Consider the following 22,489-nt stretch of genomic DNA (forward strand, 5'->3'; position numbering starts at 1 on the left):
GATGGCGGAGGATTAAGAGGTGGAGATCATCTTCCTCCCCATAAATACATCAAAAAATACATCTACATGTGGAACAACTCCTACAGAACACCTACTGAACGCTGGCAGAAGACCTCAGACTTCCCCAAAGGCAAGAAACTCCCCACATACCTGGGTAGGGCAAAAGAAAAAACAGAGACAAAAGAATAGGAACAGGACCCGCATCTCTGGGAGGGAGCTCTGAAGGAAGAAAAGTTTCCACACACTAGGGAGCCCCTTCACTGGTGGGAAGGTGGGGACGGGGGAGAAGCTCTAGAGGCACAGAGGAGAGCACAGCAACAGGGGTGCAGAGGGCAAAGCGGCGAGATTCCCGCACAGAGGATCGGTGCCGACCAGTGCTCACCAGCCTGGGAGGTTTGTCTGCTCACCTGCCAGGGCAGGCGGGGGCTGGGAGTTGAGCTGAGGCTCGGGTGTCAGAGGTCAGACCCCAGGGAGAGGACTGTGGTTGGCTGCGTGAAGACAGCCTGAAGGGGGCTAGTGTGCCACAGCTAGCTAGAGGGAGTCCAAGAAAAAGTCTGGACCTGCCGGAGAGGCAAGAGACCTTTGTTTCGGCATGCGCAAGGAGAGGGGATTCCTTCTCAGTGTGCCCACAGAAGGCAGAGCACTGCCTAAGCGAGCTCCAGAGATGGACATGAGCTGCAGCTATCAACTCAGACCCCAGAGACTGGCATGAACCGCTAAGGCTGATGCCACTGCCACCAAAAACCCTGGGTGCAATCACAGGTCACTATCCACACACACCCCCGGGAGTCTGTGCAGCACACCACCACCAGGGTCCCGTGATCCAGGGACAATTTCCCCAGGAGAACACACAGCGCACCTCAGGCTGTTGCAACATCACGCTGGCCTCTGCCACCTCAGGCTTACCCCACATTCCAATTATGAATACCGTACCCTTCCCTCCCCCCAGCCTGAGTGTGCAAGGGAGCCCTAACCAGTGGCTCCTTTAACCCCCTCATGTCAGGGTGGGGAACAGACCCCTAAGGGTGGCCTACACACAGAGGTGGGGCCAAAACCAAGCTGAACCCCCAGATCTGTGCAAACAAAGAAGAGAAAGGGAAAGTTCTCTGTGCAGCCTCAGGAGCAGCAGATCAAATCCCCACAATCAATATGATAAACCCTGCATCTGAAGAATACCTGAATAGACAGCGAATGTTGCCAAAATTGATGCGGTGGACTTTGGGAGCAACTGTAGACATGGGCTTTCCTTTCTAAATCTAATTTGTTTCCGGTTTTATGTTTATCTAAGTTTAATACTTAGTGCTTACTATCATTGGTGGATCTGTTTATTGGTTTGGATGCTCTCTTTCTGTTTTTTTTTTTTTTGTATATATGTACTTTTTTCCTTTTTCTCTTTCTGTGAGTGTGTATGTGTATGTTTCTTTGTTTGAGTTTGTCTGTATAGGTTTGCTTTTACCATTTGTCCTAGAGTTCTGTCTGTTCGGTTTTTTGCTTTTGTTTTTGTTTTTTTCTCTCTTTGTTTTCTTCTGAGCTGTGTGGTTGGTAGGGTCTTGGTGCTCTGGTCGGGTGTCGGGCCTGAGCTTCAGAGGTTGGAAGGCTGGGTCCAGGACATTGGACCAACAGAAACCTCCCAGCCCCAAGTAATATCAGTTGGTGAGAGCTCTCCCAGAGATATCTGTCTCAACATTAATACCCCGCTCCACCCAACGGCCAACAAGTTCCAGTGCTGGACGTTCCATGCCAAACAAATAGCAAGACAGGAACACAACCCCACCCATTAGCAGAGAGGCTGCCTAAAGTCATACTAAGTTCGCAGATACTGCAAAACACACCACCAGACGCAGCGCTGCCCACCAGAAAGACAAGATACGGCCCCAAACACAAGAACACAGGCACCAGTCCCCTACACTGGGGAGCCTACACAAGCCACTGAATCAACCTCACCCACTGGGAGCAGACACCAAAAATAACAGGAACTACGAACCTACAGCCTGTGAAAAGGAGACCCCCAAACACAGTAAGTTAAACAAAATGAGAAGACAGAGAAATATGCAGCAGATGAAGGAGTAAGGTAAAAAACCCACCAGACCAAACAAATGAAGAGGAAATAGGCAGTCTACCTGAAAAAGAATTCAGAGTAATGATAGTAAACATGATCCAAAATGTTGGAAATAGAAAGGAGAAAATACAAGAAATATTTAACAAAGACCTAGAGGCAGTAAAGAGCAAACAATGATGAACAACAAAATAAATGATACTAAAAATTCTCTAGAAGGAATCAATAGCAGATTAACTGAGGCAGAATGGATAAGTGACCTGGAAGATAAAATAGTGGAAATAACTGCCACAGAGCAGTATAAAGAAAAAAGAATTAACAGAATTGAGGACAGTCTCAGAGACCTCTGGGACAACATTAAATGCACAACATTTGAATTATAGGGGTCCCAGAAGAAGAAGAGAAAAAGAAAGGGTCTGAGAAAATATTTGACGAGACTATAGTTGAAAACTTCCCTAACATGTGAAAGGAAATAGTCAATCAAGTCCAGGAAACACAGAGTCCCAAACAGGATAAATCCAAGGGGAAACACACCAAGACACATATTAATTAAACTATCAAAAATTAAAAACAAAGAAAAAATATTAAAAGCAGCAAGGAAAAAACAACAAGTAACATACAACGGAAACCCCATACGGTTAACAGCTAATCTTTCAGCAGAAACTCTGCAAGCCAGAAGGGAGTGGCAGGACATATTTAAAGTGATGAAAGGGGAAAACATACAACCAAGATGACTCTACCCAGCAAGGATCTCATTCAGATTCGACGGAGAAATTAAAATCTTTACAGCCAAACAAAAACTAAGAGAATTCAGCACCACAAAACCAGCTTTACGACAAATGCTAAAGGAACTTCTCTAGGCAGGAAAGACAAGAGAAGGAAAAGACCTACAATAACAAACCCAAAACAATTAAGAAAACGGTAATAGGAACATACATATCAATAATTACCTTAAATGTAAATGGATTAAATGCTCCAAAAAAAAGACCCATATGGCTGAATGGATAAAAAAAACAAGACCCATATATATGCTGTCTACAAGAGACCCATTTCAGACCTAGGGACACATGCAGACTAAAAGTGAGGGGATGGAAAAAGATATTCCATGCAAATGGAAATCAAAAGAAAGCTGGAGTAGCAATACTCATATCAGACAAAGTAGACTTTAAAAAAAAGAGTATTACAAGAGACAAAGAAGGACATTACAAAAAGATCAAGGGATCAATCCAAGAAGATATAACAATTGTAAATATGCACCCAGTATAGGTGCACTTCAATACATAAGGCAAATGCTACCAGCCATAAAAGGGGAAATTGAAAGTAACACAATAATAGTAAGGGGCTTTAACACCCCACTTTCTCCAATGGACAGATCATCCAAAATGAAAATAAATAAGGAAACACAAGCTTTAAATGACACATTAAACAAGATGGACTTCATTGATATTTATAGGACATTCCATCCAAAAACAACAGAATACACTTTCTTCTCAAGTGCTCTTGGAACATTCTCCAGCATAGATCATATCTTGGACCACAAATCAAGCCCTGGTAATTTAGGAAATTTGAAATCATATCAAGTATCTTTTCCGACCACAACAGTATGAGACTAGGTAACAATTACAGGGAAGAAAACTGTAAAAAATACAAACACAATGGAGGCTATACAATACACTACTAAATAACCAAGAGATCACTAAAGAAATCAAAGAGGAACTCAACAAACATCTAGAAACAAACGACAATGAAAATACGACAGCCCAAAACCTATGGGATGCAGCAAAAGCAGTTCTAAGAGGGAAGTTTATAGCAATATAATCCTACCTCAAAAAACAAGAAAAATCTCAAATAAACAACCTAAACTTACACCTAAAGCAATTAGAGAAGGAAGAACAACAAAAAATCCAAAGTTAGCAGAAGGAAAGAAATTATTAAAATCAGAACAGAAATAAATGAAAAAGAAATCAATAGCAAAGATCATAAAACTAAAAGCTGATTCTTTGAGAAGATAAACAAAATTGTTAAACCATTAGCCAGAGTCATCAAGGAAAAAAGGGAGAAGACTTAAATCAATAGAATTAGACATGAAAAAGGAGAACTAACAGCTGACACTGCAGAAATACAAAAGATCATGAGAGATTACTGCAAGCAACTATATACCAATAAAATGGACAACCTGGAAGAAATGAACAAATTCTTAGAAAAGTACAAACTTCCAACTGAACCAGGAAGAAATAGAAAATATGAATAGACCAACTACAAGTACTGAAATTGAAACTGTGATTAAAAATCTTCCAACAAAGAAAAGCCCAAGACCAGATGGCTTCACAGGTGAATTCTATCAAACATTTAGGGAACAGCTAACACCTATCCTTCTCAAACTCCTCCAAAATATAGCAGAGAGAGGAACTCTCATTCTACAAGGCCACCATCACCCTGATACCAAAACCAGAAAAAGATGTCACAAAAAAAGAAAACTACAGGCCAATATCACTGATGAACATAGATGAGATGCACAAATCCTCAACAAAATACTAGGAAACAGAATCTAACAGCACATTAAAAGGATCATACACCATGATCAAGTAGGGTTTATATCAGGAATGTAAGGATTCTTCGGTATATGCAAATCAGTCAATGTGATACACCGTATTAACAAACTGAGGGGTAAAAACCATATGATAATCTCAAAAGACACAGAAAAGCTTTCGACAAAATTCAACACCCATTTATGATAAAATCCCTCCAGAAAGTAGGCATAGAGGGAAATTCCTCAACATAATAAAGGCCATATATGACAAACCCACAGCCAACATCATTCTCAATGGTGAAAAACTGAAACTATTTCCTCTAAGATCAGGAACAAGACAAGGTTGTTCTCTCTCACCACTATTACTCAACATAGTTTTGGAAGTTTTAGCCACAGCAATCAGAGAAGAAAAAGGAATCCAAATCGGAAATGAGGAAGTAAAGCTGTCACTGTTTTCAAATGGCATGGTACTATACATAGAGAATCCTAAAGATGCTACCAGAAAACTACCAGAGCTAATCAATGAATTCAGTACAGTAGCAGGATACAAAAGTAATGCACAGAAATCTCTGACATTCCTATACACTAATGATGAAAAATCTGAAAGAGGAATTAAACACTCCCATTTACCATTGCAACATAAACAATAAAATACCTAGGGATAAACCTATCTAAGGAGACAAAAGACATGTATGTAGAAAACTATGACACTGATGAAAGAAACTAAAGATGATACAAACAGATGGAAAGGTATACCATGTTCCTGGATTGGAAGAATCAACATTGTGAAAATGACTGTAGTACCCAAAGCAATCTACAGATTCATTGCTGTCCCTATCAAACTACCATTGGCATTTTTCTTAGATCTAGAACAAAAAATTTCACAATTTGTTTGGAAAGACAAAAGGCCCCGAATAGCCAAAGCAATCTTGAGAAAGAAAAAACAGAGCTGAGGAATTAGTCTCCCAGACTTCAGACTATACTACAAAGCTACAGTGTTCAAGACAGTATGGTACTGGCACAAAAACATAAATATAGATTAATGGAACAGGATAGAAAGCCCAGAGATAAACCCACGCACATATGGTCACCGTATTTTTGATAAAGGAGGCAAGAATACACAATGGAGAAAATGCAGCCTCTTCAATAAATGGTGCTGCAAAAACTGGACAGCTTTTTACATGTAAAAGAATGAAATTAGAACACTCCCTAACATCATACACAAAAATAAACTCAAAATGGATTAAGGACCTAAATGTAAGGCCAGACACTATAAAACTCTTAGAGGAAAACATAGGCAGAACACTCTGTGACATACATCACAGCAAGATCCTTTTTGACCCACCTCCTAGAGAAATGGAAATAAAAACAAAAATAAAAAAGTGGGACCTAATGAAGCTTAAAAGCTTTTGCATAACAAAGGAAACCATAAACAAGACGAAAAGACAACCCTCAGAATGGGAGAAAATATTTGCAAATGAAGCAACTGACAAAGGATTAATCTCCAAAATTTACAGGCAGCTCTTGCAGCTCAATATCAAAAAAAGAAACAACCCAATCCAAAAATGGGCAGAAGACCTAAATAAACATTTCTCCAAAGAAGATATACAGATTGCCAACAAACACATGAAAGGATGCTCAACTTCACTAATCATTAGAGAAATGCAAATCAAAACTACCATGAGGTATCACCTCACACTGGTTCGAATGGCCATCATCAAAATATCTACAAACAATAAATGCTGGAGAGGGTGTGGAGAAAAGGGAACCCTCTTGCACTGTTGGAGGGAATATAAATTGATACAGCCACTATGGAGAACAGTATGGAGGCTCCTTAAAAAGCTAAAAATATAACTACCATATGACCCAGCAATCCCACTACTAGGCATATACCCTGAGAAAACCATAATTCAAAAAGAGTCATGTACCACAGTGTTCATTGCAGCTCTATTTACAATAGCCAGGATATGGAAGCAACCTAAGTGGCCATCAACAGATGAATGGATAAAGAAGATGTGGCACATATATACAATGGAATATTATTCAGCGATAAAATGAAACGAAACTGAGTTTTTTGTAGTGATGTGGATGGACCTAGAGTCTGTCATACAGAGTGAAGTAAGTCAGAAAGAGAAAAACAAAATCTGTAGGGTAACACATATATATGGAATCTAAAAACATAAATAAATAAAGGTTCTGAAGAACCTAGGGGCAGGACAGGAATAAAGACAGAGACACAGAGAATGGACTTGAGGATATGGGAAGAGGAAAGTGTAAGCTGGGACGAAGTGAGAGAGTTGCCTGGACATATATACACTACCAAATGTAAAATAGATAGCTAGTGGGAAGGAGCCACATAGCACAGGGAGATTAGCCTGGTGCTTTGTGACTACCTTGAGGGGTAGGATAGGGAGAGAGACACACGAGCGAGGAGATATGGGAATATATCTATATGCATAGCTGAATAACTTTGTTATACAGCAGAAACTAACACACCATTGTAAAGCAGTTATACTCCAATAAAGATGTTAAAAAAAATCGTACTTATTTTGTTTCTGGAAAATAAGGCATTTCTAATTGAGAACCTTGAATATGTGTTGTTATCATACACTATTTTCAAGTGTTCTATGTTATTTTTATGTGTTTTGCTTTAAACATTTCAACATGCTACACATTTTAAGAGTAAAAAATATCCTGATAGGTAAACAAAATTCTCATCTTTGGGAATTTATTAAGAGTATAATAGAGGGCTTCCCTGGTGGTGCAGTGGTTGAGAGTCCGCCTGCCGATGCAGGGGACACGGGTTCATGCCTCGGTCCGGGAAGATCCCACATGCCATGGAGCGGCTAGGCCCGTGAGCCATGGCCACTGAGCCTGCACATCCGGAGCCTGTGCTCCGCAACGGGAGAGGCCACAACAGTGAGAGGCCCGTGTACCGCAAAAAAAAAAAAAAGAAAAAAAGAGTATAATAGAAAAACAAAGACAATCCAATGTAGTTTTAGATTTCCAGTGGAATTTGAATTTCGGCTGGAAATGTCACTAACTGAATGGCCAAAAATTATAGTCACAGGTGTAGTAATATAGAAGGATTAAAGAAATGTGTAGAGAGACAGATATGAAACCTTCTGTGAGGGACAAAGAGGACGTATCACAATGTCAAATATAAAGTGAATTTCAGTATATAACTTCATTTCTTGCCACCTTATCCTTGTCATATCACAGCCACCAACCACCATCACTCACACTGAACCATTCTCTATTTGATGTTATAACTGCTTCTATCAGTCTATTCTTGGAAAGAATTCTCATTTAACCCCTCTTCTCTTGCTAACTGCTTCTTTTCTACCATTACTCTTTCCTCTGAACATTTCTGAAGGAAATGAACTGTCTTATAAGAAAATATCTCATTCTTGGCACATATGTACAGCACATGCAGGGAAATTACTTTGAAACCAGATGCTATTCTTTCTCCCTTCTCTGTTGATGGTTTTGTGCATTTTTTATTTTAAATATCAGTGCCTATAAATTTCATATATTTTAAATTTTCCCCAGGGATTTTTAAACTTAATTTGAAAAGTATTTTATGTGTAATATCTTCAAGGTAGTAAAAATCATTCAAATCAGAGTTATTTTTTGTACTGTAGTCTTATAAAAGAAATGTGTGAATGTTTATGAAAATTCATGAGATAATAATGTAGGTTTTTTTCATAGTTAATTCTGCTTATCCTAAGTCATCTAATTTAACCATTACTGAAAACCTTATTAAATGTTTTTAAATAAACACTATGTCGTGAAGTTCTTTCAACAAGGCAATTCAGATGAAAAAGAAAATTAACATTTTGTTTTCTTTTTCAAAAATAAAGGATGTAATTTCAATTAGAAAAATAGTGTCATACTTAAAATTTATTTGAACTTTTTACTGAAGTTGATAAACAAAACAATTTCATTGAAGTTTCACACGACACTCAAATGTAACCAAATAATTGTAGTTTCTTTTTACTAAATAATTGAATTGCTTTTCTTACAGCCCCTCCATTCAAAATACGGTGATGAACTAACATAAACCATTTTTTAAGGATACATATCTAGTCTTTTAGATTTCTTGGCTCTTTCTTATTTCTTCTTTTCTAATGTGGCATCTGGAAATTGGGGAAGGGGCTTACACTATTTCATGTGCAGAAGAGGACCCTAAGGTTATCTGCAGGTCTCTGTATTATCCACCATGTCCTGTTGCTTCCACTAGGATATTCTTTTCTGCTTTGTTGTTGACTGCCTAGCTGTCGAGATAGGATCCCTATCCTCCGTAGTGACTCAGTCCTACCTGGGTTCTCACCGGTTCTGTGTATATGCTGAGCTAGCTTCATGGGTGTGTGACCTGTGCAGTCATGCACAGCCCACACTCAGAAGGGCCTTACACTTGGTTTAATGCTGCTGTCACCATATTGAAATTCTTTTAAAAATGTAGCAAGAGGTACCTCATTTTCAGTTTGCACCTAGCCCCATGAATATGTTGCCAGTTTGGTGTATATGTTTGTGTTCTAGCAGTGACTCTCATTGTCTCTCAGTATGAGAATGTTGCTCTAGGATCTCTGGTCACAGAACACAGCAGATTCTCCTTCAAGCTACCACTATATCTTATTCATGGGTAGCACCTTAAATGGCATTCTTTGTCCCTCTATGGGGACAGGGTGGTCTCTCTGGGTAATCTTCAAGCCAAAAGAGAATTGAGGTTGGCTCAGAAGGACCTAATTGGTTAGTCTCTCAGCCTACATGTGGAGTTGATGGTTTTCAGTGTTCCCTTCAACCTATCACCCAGGCCTCACACTTTGATACTACAGTCCATGTACAGGATGCCAGGCAGTTGGATGATCAATTCCTCTACCTCTTTTCTTCTGCTCACAATTGTGCAGTTCTCAAAGAATAGGCTGTCTATACCTTCTGTATCATTTCTGTTTTTGTCTCTTTACTTCAGTGTGGAATTAACACTTTATGATGTAGTTGACTCTGCCTTCTTCTTAATATACTGGTGCTAAGGGAATTCAAATATAATTTTTTTCTCTTAATAAGGGATACTTTTCAGAAATATCTGTGTTCTAAAAATTAAATATTTAAATGATTTTATTACTACTAGGTTAATTTTAGGTTTTAACACATATTGAGTTAACTGCATTGAAATACCCATACTACAAAATAACAAACAAAAATATCATTTTCTTCTCTTGTACATTTCAGTTAAAACAACCTCCTCTCTAGACCACTCTTCACAGATGGAGGTGTAGAGATGGGAGTGGTTGCTTTTGTTTTGTTTTATTATTTTTTATTTATTTTTGGCTGTGTCGGGTGTTAGTTGTGGTATGCAGGATCATCGTTGAGGCACGCAGGATCTTTCATTGTGGCTCATAGACTCTTCGTTGTGGTGTGCGGGTTTCTCTCTAGTTGTGGCATGTGGGTTTTCTCTTCTCTAGTTGTGGCACGCAGGCTCCAGGGCATGTGGGCTCTGTAGTTGTGGCGTGCGGGTTCCAGAGCACATGGGCTCTAGTTTGTGGCGTGCGGGCTCTAGTTGAAGCGCACAAATTCAGTAATTGTGGCACATGGGCTTAGTTGCCCTGAAGCATGTGGGATCTTAGTTCCCCGACCAGGGATTGAACCCGCATCCCCTGCATTGTAAGGCGGATTCTTTACCACTGGACCACCAGGGAAGTCCCTAGGGAGTAGTTGCTTTTGAATTGTTGAAGTTGGAATACATAGAAATTGAAGAAGTTAGTGTTCACCTTTTCACTATTAAAATAGTAATTTGGAGCAAAATCCTTATTCTGAAAAGTAGTAGGCTAGAGAGAGGGTTGTTTTAACTGAAATGTACAAGAGAAGAAAATATTTTTGTTTGTTATTTTGTAGTATGGGTATTTCAATGCAGTTAACTCAATATGTGTTAAAACCTAATAAAATCATTTAAATATTTAAATTTTAGAACACAGATATCTGGACTATTAAGAGCTTACTTTTCCACTCTTAGCATAAAGATTGTGTTACTTGGTGATATAAAATTTTCTTACAAAAGACACTAACATTAAATAAATTCTCACACATTAGCCAGTAAAAATAAAGTTTTCTTCTCCTCTCCTACTTTGAGAAGTGATTTTACAAAACAAGATTATTTTAATGTTCCACTTCTAACTGCATTTAGTTATTAGTAGTCAGATTGTTACGCTGCTCATGAACCATTAGGGTCCTCACATTAGACAAACATTCTATTGAAATGTGTCAGATCAATTGAAACATATACCTGGCAATAAAGGAGCTCCTAGATTTATCAGAATTAGAGCAAATCAAAGAGAGTCACAAATTCACATGAGAAGAGTTTATCCCATTTAATTCACTTCTACTCGAATCTTTTAAATTGTTCATATTCAAGTCACTTGGAAGAAATGTTATTTTCCAGCTTGCCATAACTGATTTTCATAAGCATAATTCTCTAGAGATAAGAAATTAACTATTTTTAATATTTTATTAAAGATTATCTTATGTTCTTCTAAAGAGCTTCATTTGTATTATGTATGATATATATTAATATTTATAAATTTTCCATTCAATAAAATAAAATAGAAATTAAAATAAATCAAATGAGAAATATTTATTGCAAGATTTTAGATTGAATAAGTCTATTAACCTAAGATTGAATAAATCTGTTTGAAAGAGAAATAAAACAAAGATGCTTATTGAAAGATCTTCTTGAAAGATAAATAAAACAAAGATGCTGATCAATAGATCAGAAAGATAAAAAGCTTAAAATCAGTGGTTGAATATAAAGAGCATAGAATATTGTTAAAAATATTCCTGGAACACATTATAGTGCACAATATGACACATTATATTTCTAATAATCAAATAAATTCACCAAGATGTGTTTATTGAGCTCATAACTATCAAAAAAATGGAATTTTCTCTATTATTATATAAAATTGAGTTAATTTATACATACCTTGGTAACACCAAGATATTTTGACTTTCCACTACCGTCACCCCAACTCTGCACTTTTCTTTACCCAATGAACTATTAAGTCTTGCAAAAATAAGTTAGAAAAGCTAATATCAAGCTACCAAACTTTAAAAAATTTTTACAATAGCTCTTTTTATTCCTTTTAATCCAATAATCTGAAATTACTATCAATACTAAAACTCTTATCATGTTCTCATGATACATTTAGATGTAATTCTAAATATCACAGATTTATCACTAGTGACTTTAATGTTCCCTTTTGTCTTTTCTTCTCTTGAGATTTTGTTCTTACTTACTTTCCTAAAGTAATTTTGTGTTTCCTACAGTTTATAGAAGCCCTACTATCTGAATCATTAGACATCTGAACTTGTCATCTTTGTTCTTCTCTAAAGAGGTACATATAATTCTTAGCTCAAAATAAATTTTCCCTCAATTATCTATAAATGGTGTTCAAATGTCTTCTAGCTTCTACTGTTGAAAATGAAAAAGCTTATTAGTCTGCCTTTTCTAGGTAATTTGTTCTTGTTATATATACATGTATTCTTGTTATATACATATATATGTTCTTGTTATATTATATATATACACATATACTTACATTAGATTTTCTGTTTCTTCTTTTGATCCATAAATGTCACCATAATTCATCTGGGCATATGCCTTTTCTACTTAAAATGCCAGGAACTTAGAGATCCATTTCAATTCTAACACTGGAATATTTATTTAGCTAAAATACATTTTCTTCTATTAATTATTAAGATTTATTAGTCCAGCATCTGTTCATTTTATCAATTCTAAAATTTCTACTTGCACAGTAGGTCTCTAGGGTTTTTCCTTCAAATGCATTTCTTTTCAATTGTAGATTTTATTTCTTCATATCCTTGCTTCGTTGAGAGATATTTTATCTTTTTGACATCTGTAGCCTTAATTCACTGCTAAGAAATAACCATTTTGTTTTTATTGCTTATATTTAAAGTTTTAAATATGACATGATATGATTTTTCACTTCATAAAGTCATTTTATCTTGAAATAGTCTTCTCTCATATTTTAACATAATTTCCTGTTTCCACTTTAACTATGTTAACTCTGATTACTAATGTCACAGTCTCAGACGGGCATTATCCTGACCACCTTGTCTACAAAAGCAATCCCTCTCTCCCAGAGTCATGCTATCAATTATTTCTATATATTATTTTTATTAGTAGCACTTATACATATTTCTTACCATATTAAATATTTGTTGGTTTGCTTTTTAAATTTTACCTAACAAAATATAAGCTACTTAGAGCAGCGAGTTTTTCAGTCATGTTCGGAACCGTACCACTGGTCATTCAGGAAATGAATAGATAAGGTCCTCAAAACTTCTCATTATTTTTGTAATTACAATTATTTTGCTCCCCCCAATAAAGTGCAGGAAAAGCAAATATTGCCCATATACAAAGGGTAAGTTTTATTTCACTCAAAAAGAAAGTCTCCTTCCAATGTAAGGGTCCCATAAATTAGCTCCTCAAATATACTCATGAAGCCGATAGGCAATGCAATCCTCATCAACACACCGCTGAAGGGATTCAATACACATGTCAAAATTCTCACGTCACCTGATAAATGTGTGTCTTTTCCGCACTTGTTTCTGGGTTCCCTGGCTTCTCAGGCAATGATAACAACTCCTATAATAAATACTCTACAGAAATTGTTGACAAGCTTAAATTCCACTTCACCTAAAAGAGAATTCTTAATTTATTTGTTTAATCTTTTTATTAAGGACTTGGGAAAGAGAGAAGGCTTCAATCTTTTTTGGCCTCTCTTCTTATTGCTTTCTAAATCACGATATTTTATTAAAGAGCTCTTTTTTAAAAACATTTTAAAATACTTTGTATACTCATTGTTTTTAATTCAAAGAAATGTCACCAATAGTCAATACTCTAAATTTTATTTTAATAAAAATTTGAATATTACACCAGAAAAGTTTTTAAGACATCCAATGCAATGTCCTTATTATATAGATGAAGAAACTAAGGCTGGGAGAGGTTAAGAGACTATTTGCTAGCTCGTGACAGATGTGAAATTGTCAAACAGGACATCTTTTGCACAGCTTGTGCTCTGCTTAATACACCAAGCTGAATCATAAAAAAAATTTACTGTAGATATATTGGCAATTAATATGGGAAGGTGTCTTTCTCTTAGAATTTTAAGTCAATAATTTAAAAACACAATTAATTATATGGGTAATCTTACGGAAAATTTATTTTTAATACTTTTAGTTTTTGAAAATTTATTATATTAAAATCTTACCAAAGGAACGATGGCAATTATTCCAGAAAATATGCATGTGTATGTATGTCTGCATATGTGTGCATGCAAAATAGCACTGCAACCTCTTTGTCATTTATAACTTCCAGATTTTCCTAAACAGATAACTTGGCTCATCCTACTTTGTCACAATTCAGCTCAGTGAACGTATTTCATCCTTTTAATCCCTCATTTTAAGTCTAACTTCCTAGCTCCTTAATCACACTACTGAATTTTCTTAAAAGCCCTTTCCCTTTGTCAGCATCTTTATGACACTAAAGTGTCTCAGACTGAAGACAGCATAACAGGTGTGTGACCTTATCAACGTTTTTGTTTATTGCTTATTTTTCACCTGTCACAAAAATATAATGGAAATGTGATATGACAGGGAACTTTAAATGTATGGGTTGGCATTGCTATGTTTAAATGGAAGACCTCTGTTTCTCCATGGAATATGTAATTATAGCACATCTTTAAAATTATCATCCCATATACTATGACACAAATCTGTGACATTTCATATATTATTTAAATATTTTTTTGAGTTCGCAACAGCTGAGTGTTCTCAGTTAACAGTTAATGTCCAACTCTACAAATTTCAGTTCTGCAAGGTTACTATAAAAGGTTTCCTAATGTAAAAACACAGCAATCTTCCATTTTGCATTTGAAAATAATTGATTCTTGAAAACCTGGAGCTTTCGTACAAAGAATAACTACTAGGTTTGCAAACAAAGTTTTCAAATGATATCTGGATCTGGAACTAAATTATCAGCATTGACTAAACACTTGAGTGTTTGATAAAAGTAAGAAAAATAAATGACTTCTGTAATTCTTTCCAAAGTATGAAATTTGAGGGTTAACCAGAAGGTAACTTCAATGATCTTGCCAAAAAGGGAGAAAGTGTGAAAGAGAGAGAGAGAGAGGAAACATTAAAGAAGTTAGCTTTTCTCTCTGTTCTTTAAAGAAGGAAGAGGAGTGTTGCCCATGAAATGGGAGATCACTAAAGATGATGTTTCAGGAAACAGAAGCTTATCAACTACTTTTTCAACAGGTTATGAAAAAAAGCAGTTTGTGGCATACTTTGGTAAGAAGAGAGTACCGGGAAACTCCTGGTGTGTAAGAAGAAGGACCCAAAGGTATGTAAGGGATGGTAAATGCAGCAGTAGGTGGTGCATTGACAAGCAGTCATTGGCCAGGATGGGAAATGTGCACACAAACAGGGGAGGGTGCTATGACTGGCAAGGCAGTTAGGTACCTTCTGGGGTGCCTTCTACCCCTTAGTAGTAGAATAGAACCCTAGATTCCTTGCCAGGCACTGCTTCTGGAAGCAGACTACAAGAGCTTCTTCTCATCATCCAATGATCCTTTCCCACTTCCCTCCAACAGCCTGCTTCAGTGGTCTCAAAGGGGTCAGGGACCTGCTTCCTTGTTAGGTTCTTCCTGACCTCTACCTGAAGGTAAATCACTGTAACCACTACAATGCCTTGGGCATGGTGGCCCTGCAAATGTATCTCTGTAGGGCAGCCCAAGATCAATGGCTCTTTACAGGGAAATTTATGAGCCTGTGGCATCAGAAGAAATATCTCTCACAAACATACAAATATATACATGCATTTGTTAAATATGTACATTCTTTTAATCAGTTTTTATAAACCTTAGAAATTGCATTGTAGAGATGACTTTGTCAAAGTTAATCACAGATGCTTTATAATTTTCATTTTTATTTACCATTGTATTGCCTACCCTGGTCACACTTGTATAAACAAAATGGATAAGTATTCCTTAATTAATGTTTATTATATGTTGTCATTATGTGGAACATTTGATTAATTCTAATGGCATGTTTCAGTATTATAAAGCAGGGTTGTTAGTATTCTTTTTTTCTAGGTTTTGAAAATTAGTGTAACTCTTCATTTTTATCTGCCACTTATTCCTGAAGCTTGATGAATTAACTAGCTGACCTCTCAAGTTGCATTTTAATGTTAATAATGAATTATAGCTTGGCAAATGCTGTGTGCAGTATGGTATCTGCACATTATGAACTAAATAATGATAATATAAATAATAATTTTAGAGTATGAATAGATTGTTTCTAAGATTTAAAGGAAATAAAATTGTACAATAATTTGTGGCTTTTTGTAGATCTACAGAATCAAAATTAAATTAAAAATTGAATATTAATTCAAGTCACAATATGCAATTTATTTCTACCTTCATATCCTAATTAGGACACTTTTGAATTTATTCTGCAAATATATTAACATACAGACTTGGAACAAAAGTCGCATTTAAATTATACGACAATAATGAGAAAGATTCCAAAAATATGCCTACATAAGTATCAGCAGACTATTATTTTTGACCTGGCTTACATGAGTGTGAGGACTGGCAAATCCAAAATCTGTAGGGTAGACCAGAGCAGGCTAGAGACTCTCAGGCAGGAGCTGATATTAGAGGCAGATTTTCTTCTTCCTCGGGGGAAACCCTGGTTTTGCTCTCAAGGCCTTCTATTGATTGAATGAGACCCACCCAGGTAAAAGAGGATAATCTCCTTTACATATGGGCAATTGATTGTAGATGTTAACCACATCTACAAATTACCTTCATAGCAATACCTAGATTAGCATTTAATTGAAAGCCTGGATACTGTAGCCTACCCAAGTTGACACACAGAACTTACCATCACTGTCCACCCTTTGTCACCTTGGCACCATACACATCTTTTTAAATCATACTTAAACTCCAAATAAAGACAGTAGCAAAGTCAGAGTTCACCTAACATGATACAGCAATTCTGATCCAACTGAAAACATTCTAACACTTTTCCCAAGAGAGGATTTAAAGTCCTTGGGTGATGTTCACTCTTACTGATATCCTGCAACTTAAAAATACTATCATTTAATTTAATTATTATTAATGAATGTTATGTTAGATTATACGGGGATAAGAAAGGGAAGAATACAGAAATGCATGCTATATACACACAAATATATTCATAATAAATATATTTATATTCATAAGGAAGAAATACTCTTTAATAATTACAGTCCTGGGCTTCCCTGGTGGCGCAGTGGTTGAGAGTCCGCCTGCCGATGCAGGGGACACGGGTTCGTGCCCCAGGCCAGGAAGATCCCACATGCCGCGGAGCGGCTGGGCCCGTGAGCCATGGCCGCTGGGCCTGCGCGTCCGGAGCCTGTGCTCCACAATGGGAGAGGCCGAAGCAGTGAGAGGCCCGCATACCGCAAAAAAAAAAAAAGAAAATTACAGTCCTCATTCTGCAACTGCTTAGTTACACACTGTAACTTGTATTTATAAGTACCTTCTTTCATTACCCATTCCATAGTCTCTTTGTCCTCAATGAGTACCTCAGCTGGTCATTGATCTTTGTGTGGTGCAGTAAACAAAACTTTTATTCCTCAAATGTATGGGTCATTTAAGTAGTCCTGCCTGAATCGGGTTGTTGTAATTCTCCATTTTCTTTAATGTCATAAGTTATTGCCAGTGTTGGTAATTGAAGTGTGATCACCTGCATCACCTTAAGAAAATTGTGTCAAGACAAATTAAAATTTATCACCCAGAAATTTCATGATGTGCAATATATGTACCTGAAATTTATTTTAAAAATATATAATGATAAATGTATGCTTATATGTAGAGGCATACCTCATTTTATTGCACTTTGTTTTATTGAGCTTTGCAAATAAGTGGTTTTTTTACAGAAAGAAGGTTTGCATCAAGCAAGTCTATCGGTGCCATTTTTCCAATAAGCATTTGCTCACCTCATGTCTCTGTGTCACATTTGGTAATTTTTGCAATATTTCAAAAATTTTCATTAGTATTATATTTGTTGTGGTGATCTGTGATCAGTGATCTTTGACGTTACTACTAAGACTCACTGAAGGCTCAGATGACGGTTAGCATCTTTTAAGCAACAAATATTTTTATATTAAGGTATGTATATTTTTTTTAGACATAAATTGCACACTTAATAGACTACAGTATAGCATAAACAACTTTTATATGTACTGGGAAACCAAAAATTTTGTGTGACTTGCTTTATTGTGATATTCACTTTATTGTGGTAGTCTGGAATCAAATGTGCAGTATCTTCAAGGTATGTCTGTATATGATGTTTGGTTGTAGTAATGAATGTGTTGCCAAAACATAGAAACACAGCAAAATAGTTAAAAGTAAACTTGAATGCCCACCAAAAGGGAAAATACAAAATATATTTTATCACAATAAAAAGAAAAATTTAATGGCTTGTAATTCCACACCATATCTTTCATTGTTATCATCCGCTCACCTCTTTTCATCCTGGTACCCATACTACATATACATATACATAAGCTTCTACTATACTAGAGTAGTTACTATTCTCACTACTCATCATCATTTTGGTCTCTATACCTTCCCATACTAAACCGTTATCATTATACCCATTTACTCTTTCTTAGTGAATTCATACTTATTTTTAAGATTGTATTGCATTGTGAAATCTAGATATTGACAGATATGTACTGATTCTTTCACTTTGCAACATCCTTGTGTTATAGAATATTTCCTATTTTATGATAACTGGCATTTATCTCCAATACATTCTGTGCTTCTTTTGGAAATTAATGTTGTATATTTCAAAGTATGTACCACTAGCACAGCATCAGACACCTAGGAACTGCCCTGAATAATTACAAAATAAATGAATGCTTATAGATATGTGCAAAGTAATATGTGACTAGGACTGCACACATTTCTGCTAGTATTTAAATGTAAACAAATGCATTTTAAATGTACATAAAAGGGTATTAAAATATTAACAAAACATTTGATTTTCATAATACTAAGTTGCATTACCATTTTAGGTTAGTAAGTTTTGCTTAAGTCAGGAATATGTAATTAAATGATAAATAATATAATAGAGATTGAATAATTTGTAAACTATTTTTCTGGAGACATAAATAAACAGTAACTGAATTCCTAGAAGTCGTCACATAAAAAAAGCATATAAACAGAAAACATTTTTATCGTTTTACAGTGTCTCTGAATTAAAATGTTTTGAAATGACATTTATCCAGCCATTTTTCTGAATTATTCCGATTACATATTAAAACTTGTATAATTGTATCAATAATTTGGCTGCAGGATTAAATAAGTTGATTGTAATGTTGTTTTGTTGCCTTACAAATTTCATGGATTAGAGTTAAATCAATGAAATCTTAAAATAACTGCCAACATCACTCTTGTAACTGTTTTATTACATGCTTACTAAGTTTCAGGAATGTACTAGACTACTCATATTAATTTATCTAATCTTATAACTTACAAGGTAGTTATTTTTGTTATTATTATTTTTTAGATGAACCAGTTGATTGTCACAGAAGTTTAGTGTCCTTAACTTCATATTACTGCTACTGCTCCAGCCAGGAATAGAATGCATGCGTGTAAAACTGCAGTCAGGTCTGTTTCCTGGATACCATATTTTGTTTGTGTTTTTGTTTACCCATAAAATGCACATACCTGCATCAAAATTTTGTGGAAAATAGTTTACTATTCAATATGTGGGTATTATATTATCATAACATTTTAGAAACAGAAAAGGCTACCACAGATTCTCTCTTTAAAGAAATTAAGGTCCATAGATGAAGCTTGACAAGTTAGGTGGTGCAAGTTTCTGTACTAAAATATTCTTATGTTACTTGCAAGTCTTTACGGGGAAAACAAAACCAAAAAACTTAACATAATTAATCCTAATTTTGTTAACCTATAATCCCTGAAAGTGGGGTTGTGCTGGTTATTTGCCTATTTCCTCATACACTGTGGATAGTCGCTGCTTGCTGCTTCAGTGTTCTATCTTACTTTCAGCTTTCCAACAAAAGTATAACCAATTCCCTGTATTCTAATCATTAAAAGGCAAACTAGACTTGAACCTATCCAGTACTGATCAGTGCTTGACCAGGAATATTTTATTTTTAAATCTAACCTAGTATTTTGTTTCTTCATGAAGACTTTTTTGTTAATGATACTTATTTATATTATATAGAGTAGTATTTTTAATATAAAAAGAGATACTTAGATTTTTCATCATTAAGATAAATAATAAAGTATGTAATCATATATCCACACTTGTATAGATCTCACTAAGCAATTAATCATGGTATTTTAAACATTTCTGTCCTGCCTCCATCAGTGCTGACATCCCAGACGGTAGCTAATCTTCACAGCTCCCTGTGTTCCTATGGTTGTTCTTGCTTTTCACTCCCTGTCGTAATGTCCTTTCTCTTGTGCTTGTTGACCCTTTGCAAACTTGAAGGGAGTTAGCCTGAGGCCTGAATATGAGGCTTCAACTTTGATATTCTGTTTTGCAGAACTACAAAGACATTTTGGTACCCTTTCTGGCAAAATGTCCATTTTTCCTTTAATTGTATACATTCCAGAATTGATCATAATTACTATAAGTATAGTGTACATATGATAGAAACAAGGACCTGTTTATTAATATATTTCCATCCTTGAAATTACTTAACATGGTATTTTATGTATTAATTGAATTCAATTGAATAATACAAATATAATAACTATAAAAATCTCCCTTTAAAGAAATACTGTAGAAACCAATATGGCCTGTATTGCCAACAATACCTGCATCCAAAATGCAGAAAATGCATTTTCTAGTAAACATGGGAATAAAAAGAAATCAACTAATTAAGACCAATTTATAAGTAAATGATAATGAGATTTTTAGCTAAATTCTTAATTCAGTTTACTCACCTTTCTGTAAATGCTACAAGAAATTGAAGGTCACAAAATACACTGCTAAATAAAAATTGGGGGCTTTCTTTTAACATTGAATAACTTCAGTAGACAATTTTATAACCATAAAAGTGCTTTGTTTTTGTAAAATAAACAGTACAAGAAACGCTTACACAAAATAGCATAAGAGAATATTATTTAAAATTTAAGCAAAATAATATATAACTACGTTTTTACCAGTAAATATTGATTTTAGCTTTAGGAATCATAGTTTTAGCTGAAGTGTTTGACTCTTTTTTTTTTTTTTTGCGGTACATGGGCCTCTCACTGTTGTGGCCTCTCCCGTTGTGGAGCACAGGCTCCGGACTCGCAGGCTCAGCGGCCATGGCTCACGGGCCTAGCCACTCCGCGGCATGTGGGATCTTCCCGGACCGGGGCACGAACCCGTGTCCTCTGCATTGGCAGGTGGACTCTTAACCACTGCGCCACCAGGGAAGCCCTGACTCTTTTTTTTGGACCGCTTTATTTTCTTTTTGTCCAGATGGGTGTCATCTAGCACCACCCACTTCTAATTTGTTACAATGATATTTTAAAATTTCTTAGAATATGCAATATTTAGAAAATGCTTTTCCTCTCAGATAAAGACTAAATTTTGCCATAAGGATCTCAACTTCAAAAATATATTTAATTTGCTATTTTTCTCTTTTTCTCTATAACTAGTTTTTCCCCACAATTTTTTCCTGAGGGAATGTTTATTAAGCATCTAGTTCATTCAACAGATATTGGTACTTACTGATCAGATACAGCCTAGGCACTAATATTTCAGTGACAAATTAAAAAGGGTCTACTCCCATGTTTGGCTTACAGAATTTGGGGACCTAAATATTAAACAAATGAATGTGCAGTTAAACATGTAATTTTCATTGTGATGAATACTATAAAGATCACATGTAAAAAGTCCCACTGCAGAACATTTGCTTACTTCTGTGTCGCATTTCAGGATCGAAGAACAATGCTTAGCACAGCATACATAGTCAATTAATATTTTTAAACAAATAATTTTTAAAAAGCAATGTGCTCTTTGATTTCTAAAGAGTACAAAACCTAATCTCTTTTATTAGAGAACACACAGTCCGACTATGGAAACAAGACATATATGCAAAATTAAAGAACAGTTAGGGACATAACATATCAAAACAATAGGAAAATGTGCACATAAGATATTTCCCAGAAATCAGTTCCACACGAATTATTCTTCTGAAGGTAATTCCTCTGGCATTTATAAGATGAAGAGCTCTGTTCAAGTTGAAGGGCTGAGGAATTGCTTGATCCAAAAATTAGGGTATTTGTGTTGGAAGTTGATGACAGAGAATTATTTATTAAAAGGGAAAGACATTACTGTGGCCATTTAGAACTGGTGAAATACAGGAAGGCGAAAGTAAGGATAAATTGAGCAAATAGAGTTAAACTATAAAAGTAAGAGGAGTAAAAGGGTAATTTTTCATTTTGTTGCTCCTGGTTGAAGCAAGATTTTCTAATAAATTAGAAATAGCCATAGAATAAGAAAATTAATCATTTTTACATAGCAGTCAACACTTTCCTGTCAAAGCATAGTTATTATTGTGAACTGAAATGTTTGGACCTCTTTCCAAATTCCTACCTTGAAATCTTAACCCCCATTGTGATGGTATTAGGAAGTGATGTCTTTGGGAGGTGTAGAGCTCACATAAGTGGGATCAATGCCCTTATAAAAGAGACTCCAAAGAACTCTCTTGTCTTTTCCACCCTGAAGACACAGTGATATCAGACTAAATTTAGGAAGCAGATTTCTTCTATTAAGACAAGCTATTAAACAAGCATCAAAAG

At 35.6% G+C, this 22,489-nt stretch overlaps 1 long non-coding RNA gene across 1 annotated transcript in view; it reads left to right on the forward strand.

Moving 5' to 3' along the window:
• The window catches only part of LOC114888221, a 148,117-nt gene that overhangs the window by 119,610 nt on the left and 6,018 nt on the right, over positions 1-22,489 (forward strand). The window contains exons 3-4 of the long non-coding RNA XR_003791739.1: positions 14,925-15,009; positions 19,230-19,330. This is a non-coding gene — a long non-coding RNA (uncharacterized LOC114888221). The remainder of the gene's footprint in view (positions 1-14,924; positions 15,010-19,229; positions 19,331-22,489) is intronic.

This window comes from Monodon monoceros, unplaced genomic scaffold, assembly GCF_005190385.1.
Source record: "Monodon monoceros isolate NGI ecotype Baffin Bay Population unplaced genomic scaffold, NGI_Narwhal_1 Super_Scaffold_8, whole genome shotgun sequence".
NCBI classification, from domain to species: domain Eukaryota; kingdom Metazoa; phylum Chordata; class Mammalia; order Artiodactyla; family Monodontidae; genus Monodon; species Monodon monoceros.